The sequence below is a fragment of the Trichechus manatus genome, unplaced genomic scaffold (genome assembly GCF_000243295.1).
Source record: "Trichechus manatus latirostris isolate Lorelei unplaced genomic scaffold, TriManLat1.0 scaffold00007, whole genome shotgun sequence".
In the NCBI taxonomy this organism is placed as follows: domain Eukaryota; kingdom Metazoa; phylum Chordata; class Mammalia; order Sirenia; family Trichechidae; genus Trichechus; species Trichechus manatus.
This window is the reverse complement of record NW_004443943.1, coordinates 13,186,826-13,195,991: the sequence shown is the minus strand read 5'-3', so window position 1 is coordinate 13,195,991 and position 9,166 is coordinate 13,186,826.

The following is a 9,166-nucleotide window of genomic DNA, read 5'->3' as shown; positions in this document are numbered from 1 at the left end:
TTTTGCTTTTGAATACATTGAGACATCGTGGAACTGAAGTTTGGAAAAGCTGGTGGTTTGTGTATTGGCAGCTGAGTCTTCTCAACCTCTTGGTGAAATGAAGTTATTTATAACTACTTCTCTAGTATACTCTGTTTTATGTTGAGTCCAACTTACAGTTTCCGAAGCTAAGTACAGTAAAAATGATGTAACTAAGTATAAATACTTTTTAGCAGAATATACACAGAACAGGCATTTATTTTAAAACATTCGTTTTCTTAGTTGGAAATATTTTGCCCCTTTGAGCTGTAATTTTTAGATTTTTTTGTAAGAAGTCCTAGTTCTAAGACGTTTCACATCGTGAACTAAGCTTCCTCTTGAACTAAAACACACATATTCAAACACATTAATTTCCCCACTAGATTTTCATTGGGGAAAAAAAGCAGACCATGGAGAATTCTAGCTTGAGGAGTGTGTTCTTTTTCTGTTTTTAAAAATAAATTCCATATTAGGCATCAAGAGAGTGACAAAAGTTGCAGGAAGAGAAACAAAGTATAAAATATGTAAAATGATTTATTATTCCAACTTACTTTTGATGTTCAGTACTAAAAATTAAATGTTACCAGAGGGCTTGGTTCTATTTAGTTATGTAATTAGCTTAATTAGTTGATGTGGGTCATGAAGTAGATGCCCTACTCCAAGAAAATTGTCTCCAGAATGAAGTTAAGTCTACATTATGGCGATTGTTATTACAACTTTGAATGCTGGTCAGATCATAAGAAGAGATGGTATGACATAGTGCCCAAACACGGATTTTAGTGATGCACGTATTTAGGTCTGCACAGAGTAGATAGTAATAAAAATTTCATTATTATTATCATTGCAATTTTCAGAACATAATAGTATACTTATAAATGCTCTGGCTGTTTAGTCCAAGAATTCTTGATTTTAAAGCTCAACTCTTGTACTCACTAGCTGTTTGGCCTTGGGCAAGTCACTTAAATGTTAATCCTTCTCGCTTTTCTCACCTTTCAAATGAGGATAATAACAGAAGTACCAACCTCATAAATTTCTGAGGCTTAAGATCATCTAGGTGTTTGGCATAGTACTTGGCACTCATAAATACCAGATATTATAATAATAAGCACTTAATGTCAGATACTTTAACAATAGTAGGAAAAATAGTGGTTATTATTAATATTATTATTCATGATCCCTCTCCTCCAATTTCCTGTTGTATCCCTGGCCATCACCTGGGTTCGAGGAGTGTAATGCACACACTGGCAAGAGCTGCAACGAATGGAATGCTGTGCTGAGATTTAGGACAATCGCAGCAGTGACGTTCCGTGCCCTAAGAGGTGTGCGGTTGCGTGAAGCTTCATTAGTGTTCAGTGTTGTGGTTTGGTTTGCTCTACCTAGAGTCCTTGACTTCTATAGCAAACCAAAACCCGTTGCTGTCAAGTCAATTCTGACTCGTAGTGACCCTGTAGAACAGAGTAGAACTGCCCCATAAGGTTTCCAAGGAGTGGCTGTTGGATTCAAACTGCCGACCTTTTGGTTAGCAGCCGTAGCACTTAACCACTGTGCTACCAGGGCTCAAACTGTGCTCCATAGAGTTTTCAAGGCTGTGACCTTTTGGAAGCAGATCACCAGGCCTTTCTTTCAAGGCACCTTTGGGTGGGTTTGAATCGCCAACATTTTGGCTAGTATTCAAGTGCTTCACTGACTTCTATAGTTCCTGTGAAATTTCAGTTCAGAATTAGGATTGGAGAAGTTGGAGATGCTGACTCCTTTTATGGATTGATTTGAAATGCAACCAAAGAGTCCTCCTCTCTCTCTATTAAAAAATATATAATTACTTTCATGTACCATTGTAATTCCTTTAGATTATTGTATTAACTTTAATCTTATAAAGCCAGAATCCACATGGTCCAATCTCAGTGCAGGGCTAACTGAACACAAGTCAACAACCGAAGGTTATTTAAAAGAACTTCACTTCCGTTTTTTTTTTTTTAAGGTTTCTGAAAGGGGATACTTAAAAAGTCCCATTTTCTTTTTCCAGCCCCTTGGTTTGCGTACTACATCTGCTACTCCACCCTCCCCTCACTTCATATCTCCCTGAAAATTCTACCCTTGTCCCAAGCCCCTGTGTCTCCTGTCCTCATCTTCTCCTTTCATTTCCTCTTGATTCTGCATCCCATAAGGGCAAACACTTGGTCCAGTAAGAGTCCTCTCCTCAAAAAGTGGTGGGATGGGAGGAGAATAGCCAACTAAGTCATGCATCAAAAAATTAGTTTAAGGTATTTAAGTTTTTAAGTTTAATAGTTAATTAAAGGACACGTCTGGAGCTTTGGCCACTGAAAGAGGCCTTGGTGGCTGTGAAGGAGCAGCAGTTGTACTGAAGGCACTCTGAAGATGGGATGAAGAAGTTTTATAAATAAAGTGCCCACTCAATAGCTCTTTAAAGATTTTCATTTATTCTCTAGCCAGTACTAGGCATGGTGTTTGTGTTTAGTAGTCAAGGCACTTTAGGAAAACTGAATATTCCTAGTCAGAAAAGGTGTGCATCAGGGTTGTGTCCTTTCACCATGCCTATTCAATCTGTATGCTGAGCAGATATTCCAAGAAGCTGGATTATATGAAGAACAGGGCATCAGGATTGGAGGAAGACTCATTAACAACCTGCATTATGCCAATGACACAACCTTGCTTCCTGAAAGTGAAGAGAACTTGAAGTACTTACTGATGAAGATCATAGACCACAGCCTTCAGTTTGGATTACACCTCAACAAAAAGAAAACAAAAATCCTCACAACTGGACCAATAAACAACATCATGATAAACGGAGAAAAGATTGAAGTTAACAAGGATTTCATTTTACTTGGATCCACAATCAACACCCATGGAAGCAGCAATTAGGAAATCAAAAGACACATTGTATTGGGCAAATTTGCTGCAAAAGTACTCTTTAAAGTGTTAAAAAGCAAAGATATCACCTTGAAGACTAAGGTGCGCCTGACCCAAGCCATGGTGTTTTCAGTCGCCTCATATTCATGCGAAAGCTGGAATAAGGAAGACCGAAGAAGAATTAGACGCCTTTGAATTGTGGTGTTGGCAAAGAATATTGAATATACCATGGGCTGCTTAAAAAGTGAACAAGTCTGTCTTGGAAGAAGTGCAACCAGAATGCTCCTTAGAAGCAAGGATAGTTAGACTACATCTCACATACTTTGGACATGTTATCAGGAGGGATCAGTCCCTGGAGAAGGACATCATGCTTAGTAAAGTAGAGGGTCAGTAAAAAAGAGGAGGATCCTCAACAAGATGGTTTGATACAGTGACTGCAACAATGGGCTCAAGCATAACAATGATTATAAAGATGGCACAGGACCCGGCAGTGTTTCGTTCTGTAGTACATAGGGTTGCTATGAGTCTGAACTGACTTGATGGCACCTAACAACAACAACACCCCCTTGCTCTGTAAAGGTTAGATAGGCTTAGAAATGATTCTCAATAAGAATTAACTTTCTTAATTATGTTGCACCTGGTTACACGGGTGCTTGATTTCTGTTTACAGTTCACCCATACAACAGTTTACAAAATGATTATTTGGAAATACTTGTATAGGAATATAGGAGTAATTAATGCTGATATTGAGGAGTGAATGATGTTTTTTAACAGTTATCGGTGGCCATGTCTTCTCTCTTCCATCCCCAACCCCATAATATTGATTAGGTTTTTGGTACTGCAGCAGCTTCTTATCCAGTCTTCTTAACCCCAGTCTTGTTTCATTCTTCAATCCATTTAACACCGTGCTGCCAGATTAATTTTTCTAAAATACCCTTCTGATCATGTCATTTTTCTGCTTGAGATTGTAACTACTTTTTCATTACCAAGTGCCCATAGTCTACATTCATCAGTTTGGCATTTCAAGATCCTTCTTAATCTGGCCCTCATCTCAGTGGGTATCACTAGGGTTGGTGTCACCCAGTGTGGTAACTCACAGTGTCACCCCCCGATGCTAATTACCACAATATGGTAGCTAAAACACCAGAAAATTTGACAAAATCAGAGACTATAAAAACACCAGCAGCAAGGAAAACAATAGCCTGTACTTGTAGCACGTGCAGACAAAACCACGTGATTCGAAGCACAATTGTAATTGAGTAATAATGACAGCTCTGACCTGAGAGCATTAGAAGGTTCAAAAAGTAAATTAGCATAGAGTTTTAGCCTTGTAGGTATATTGATACATGTGAGCTGGGCTTACAAAAAAATGTTTTGTTGTTATAACTAAGTACAGGAATATTTTTATAAAAAATAATAAATTTCTGCTGAAACACTGCACAAAAATTTTATAGACAGTCATTTTGTTATCACCCCCTCCGCACCATCCGCACCACCCTAGTGACAAAGCTGCCTCATCTACTTCCCCAGCTGTTCACCCATTCACTTCTCTGCTCTCCAGAGTCTTTTTCTCCAACCAAAATGAATCCTGGATCTCATGTCTGCTTTCCACACGTTATTTATGCTCTTCCCATCCTCCCTGGAAACATCTTCCTTCTCCTCCTCCACTTACTCAGATCCTACTTCAGCCTTCTGAGTTGAGCTTAAATGGAGCCTTTTCCTATTTCACTCTAGTTCTAAAGACACATTTCTAACAAAGATTTTCTGATTTGTTGACTATACATAAACATGAAACTTATACTTGAGTTATATATATGTATAGATATTTTTATTAAAACATTTAAGATTATATTAAATGAAGATTTTTTAAAATGAAATCTGGAATGTATATATGTGTACATATGTGTATATGTATTCATCATGGTGCATATCAATTTACCTAGATAACTCTATCTATCATTTTGGGAGTTGAATGTATGTCTACTTCATCTTTTATTTTTCAAAAGTCTAACAGTTGACTGTACATTATAAACAATTGAAGAAGAAAAGAACTTGGAGTCTTTGATCATCTAAGACAGTTCCTTGCACCTTGTGCATATTTAAAATAAAACTCAGTAATTCTTTTCCAATTATTGATCTTAATAAAAAGGCTTTTAGTTTAAGTTTTCTTAATATAATAGTCATACAGCAAATTGCATATATCACCAGTGTATGTAGTTCAATGAATTATCTGAACACACACCAGTATAACCACCACTCAGATCAAGAAACAGAACTTACCAGCAAACCTCTTTATTCCATCTCCCAGTCACCAGCCCTGCTCTCTTCTCCGTAGCCATTATCTTCATTGTAAATTTATTTTGCCTGTATTTGAATTTCATAAAAATAATTTTATAAGCAATACAGTGTGTATTCTTTTATGTATGGTAAGTTTTGCTGAGTATTGTTTGTGAGTTTTATCTGTGTTGTAGCATATAGCAATGTTTATTTATATTTATTCTGTATTCTGTTGTTTGAGTTTACACTACATGTATCTATCCTGCTGTTGGGGTCCTGGTGGTGCAGGGTTTAAGAGCTTGACTGCTAACCAAAGTGTCGGCAGTTTGAATCCACCAACCACTCCTTGGAAACCCTATGGGGCAGTTCTACTCATAGGGGCACTGTGAGTTGTAATTGTCTTGACGGCAACGAGTACGGTTTCCTACTGTTGATGGACCTTTGTGTTGTTGGCAGTTTGGGACATTATGAATAAAGCTGCTATGAGTATTCTTGTACACATCTTTTGGTGATAATATGTATGTATTTATCTTGGGTGTATGCCTGTTGTTGTTGTTCTTAGTCACTGCAAAGTCGGCTCTGACTCAGGACAACCTTATGTATGTCATTTGCACTTAATGTTACCTGGTCCTGCACCGTCTTCATGATCGTTATTACGTTTAAGTCTATTATTTTGGCTGTTGTGTCAGTCTGCCTCATTGATGATTTCATTCATTTTGGATGACCCTCTACCAACCATGAAATCCTTTTCCAGTGATTAGTTTTTCTTGACGATGTGTTCAAAGTAAGGGAGCTGAAGTCTTACCATCTGTCTTCGAAGGAGCATTCTGGTTGTATTACCTAGGTGTATACCTAGAAGTGGAATTTATAGGTAATGTGGTATTCATGTGTTCAGTTTAGGTAGGTATAAAATGACACAGTTTTCCAAAGTGGCTGTACAAGTTTACACTCCCACTAGTAGTACATGAGAGTTTCAGTATTTGTCATTGTGATTAAAAAAATCTTTTAAACTACTTCAGTATGGTGTATGGGTATCTTATTGTGGTTTTATCTTTTGAGGATGGGCGGCAGTTATGTTAGTCAGGCAGGACTGTCTACAAGATTGGATTGTATCCTGAGGCAATGTCTTGAGATATAAAAAACAGAAGTGAGCAGTGAGACAGGGGGACCTCATACCATCAAGAAAGCAGTGCCAGGAGCAGAGCGCGTCCTTTGGACCGGGGTCCCTGCCCAGAGAAGCTCCTAGTCTGGGGGAACACTGAAGCGAAGAAGGCCGACAGAGAGAAAAAGCCTTCCCCTGGAGCTGATGCCCTGAATTTGGACTTTTAGCCTACTTTGACTGTGAGGAGGTAAACTTCTCTTCATTAAAACCATCCACTTGTGGTATTTCTGTTACAGCAGCACTAGGTGACTAAGACACCATCTGTCTTCGAAGGAGCATTCTGGTTGTATTACCTAGGTGTATGCCAAGAAGTAGAATTTATAGGTAATATGGTATTCATGTATTCAGTTTAGGTAGGTATAAAATGACACAGTTTTCCAAAGTGGCTGTACCAATTTACACTCCCACTAGTAGTACATGAGAGTTTCAGTATTTGTCACTGTGATTAAAAAAATCTTTTAAACTATTTCAGTATGGTGTATGGGTATCTTATTGTGGTTTTAACTTACATTTTCCTGTTGATTAATCAGATTGAGCAATCTTTCACATGCTTCGTGGCCATTTGGATGTCCTCTTTTTGAAATTCCTGTTCAAATATTTTGCGTATTTTTCTAGTGGGTTGTCTGTCTTTACTTCTGAGTTTTAGAAATTCCAGATATAGTCTGAATATGTCTTTTACTGATTATATATATATATTACAAGTATCTTTTCTTACTGTATGGTTTGCCTTTTGACTTTTTTTTTTATGGTGTGTTTTGATTAAATAAATTCCTAATTTCAATGTGGTTCATTTTATCAATCTTTTCCTTTCTGGTTAGTGCTTTTTGTGTCCTGATGAAGAAAGTTTTAACTACTCCGAGTTAGTAAATACACTCTCTGATGTTACCTTTTAGCTTTTGCATTTTACTCTACAGTTGACCTGAAATTGAATTCTTGTCTATGGTATAAGGAAGGGCACAAGATTCATTTTACTTCCATATGGATGTTTAGTTGATGCAGCACTATTTATTGAAAAGATCAGCGTTTCTGTCATGCCACATTTGTTGTTACTATTGTTTCATGAATTAATAAGTCATATAGATTCACTCTCATATTTATCCTTCCTATGGTGCTTTTTTCCTTTGTGCTTCTACTTAGTTTCATTTTCTTTCTACCCAAAGAAGATTCTTTAGTATTTTCTTTAGTGTGGATCTGCTGGTGACAAATTTTGTAGTTTTTGTTTATCTAAAATACGTTTTTTATCTTCATTTTTGAAAGATATTTTTTGCCAAGTATATACTTCTAGGTTGGCAATTTTATTCTCCTTCAGCCTTTTGAAGCTATCATTTTATTATTCTATGGCTTTCACAGTTTCAATTAAAAAATCGACTGGGATCACTTATTTGAACATCCCTTTTCTCGGGGATATTGGCCTCTCAATTGCTCACTGCTTCGGCATTTTCCAGTGCCTTAAAATATTTTCCTTCTGGTGCAATTCTCTAGTTATTCTTAGCATGAGGGTTGGTCAGCAACAAGCTAATCCTCCATCACCAGAAGTAGAAATTAATAAGGAAATCCTTTGAATACGTATCAAACAAATATCCTCCAATAAAAACAAGAGAGAGGTGTAAAAGAATACATGTGTTTATGTAACCTATTACCTTTTCACTCGTAGTGGAGCTTTGAATTTTAACAATGACAGAAGGAACTAAAATCTATTTTTTTTTAATTTCAAAATGCAGTTTTATAGAACCATTAATGTTTATTCTAATTTCCGATTTAAACAAACTTGGGTAAAGTTTGTACACTACTAGAAAAGTCTGCCAGTTGTTGGCTTGAGTGACTTGATATTTTTCCTTGTTAGATCCGGTGTTAAAAATGTGATCAACATTGCCATTTATTGTCAGTAAGTTAATGAATACTTAATGATTCAAGTGCTGTGCTAAGTGTCATTTTCTAAATTAGTTTAGTCCAAGTAACTATGTAAATGTCAAATTTCCATGATATTTCTAAAGACATCATACCAATTAGAGTTTAATTTTTTGAGGATCTGGCAATTAATGTCAAAAGGAAGCCAATGTGATTTATCTATTATTTTTATAATTAATAAGTGTTAAAACAGGCATACAGTTCTCTGCTCAATATGGAATAGAAAATTTGAACAGTAGAGGGTGCAATTGTACCTCTGGTTACGTATTTTAGCCTTTTAGGAATTAGTATTTAATGACAGGGAGAAATTTGAATAATGTACTCTTTGCTGAAGCCCTACACTATTTATGGGAGAGTATTTAAAATAAAATGAGCCAGGTAAAGCAGAAGTATAAATTTCAGATTCATAGAACAATTCATTTAACCTTATACTTTTAAAAAGTGACCAATTTAAATCGCAACTAGAAACCATTCTCTATTTTGTAGAAAAATATTTTTAACTGAAGAAAAAAATATATGTATGTATGTGTATATATATCAACAAGATATTTCTCTTTTATGGAGCTTAATTACTATTTGGTATATACACTTTTCCTCTTGGGAAAAGCAGTTTCTAAAAGGATTGTGTACAAACAACTGCATCATGACGCTCTCATTTCTTAGGAGAAAATGTAAATAATAAGCACTAGTGATAAATGGTGCCATAAGAAGAGAGCTCTTACAGTCAAATGATTGTTAACACTCAAGTTCTGTTGACGATCCAGAAGTTGCAGGCAATTGCAAATCACAAACTCAGACTTCCATGTAGATCTCGAGGCAGCATTACACTACTGCTGTTAAAAGCTTCTTTCATGGGAGTTTGTGAAGTATGTGTGTGCAAAGCTTTGAATCTCTGTCCCCGTATTTGACTCTCTTCCATAGATAGGGGTCACC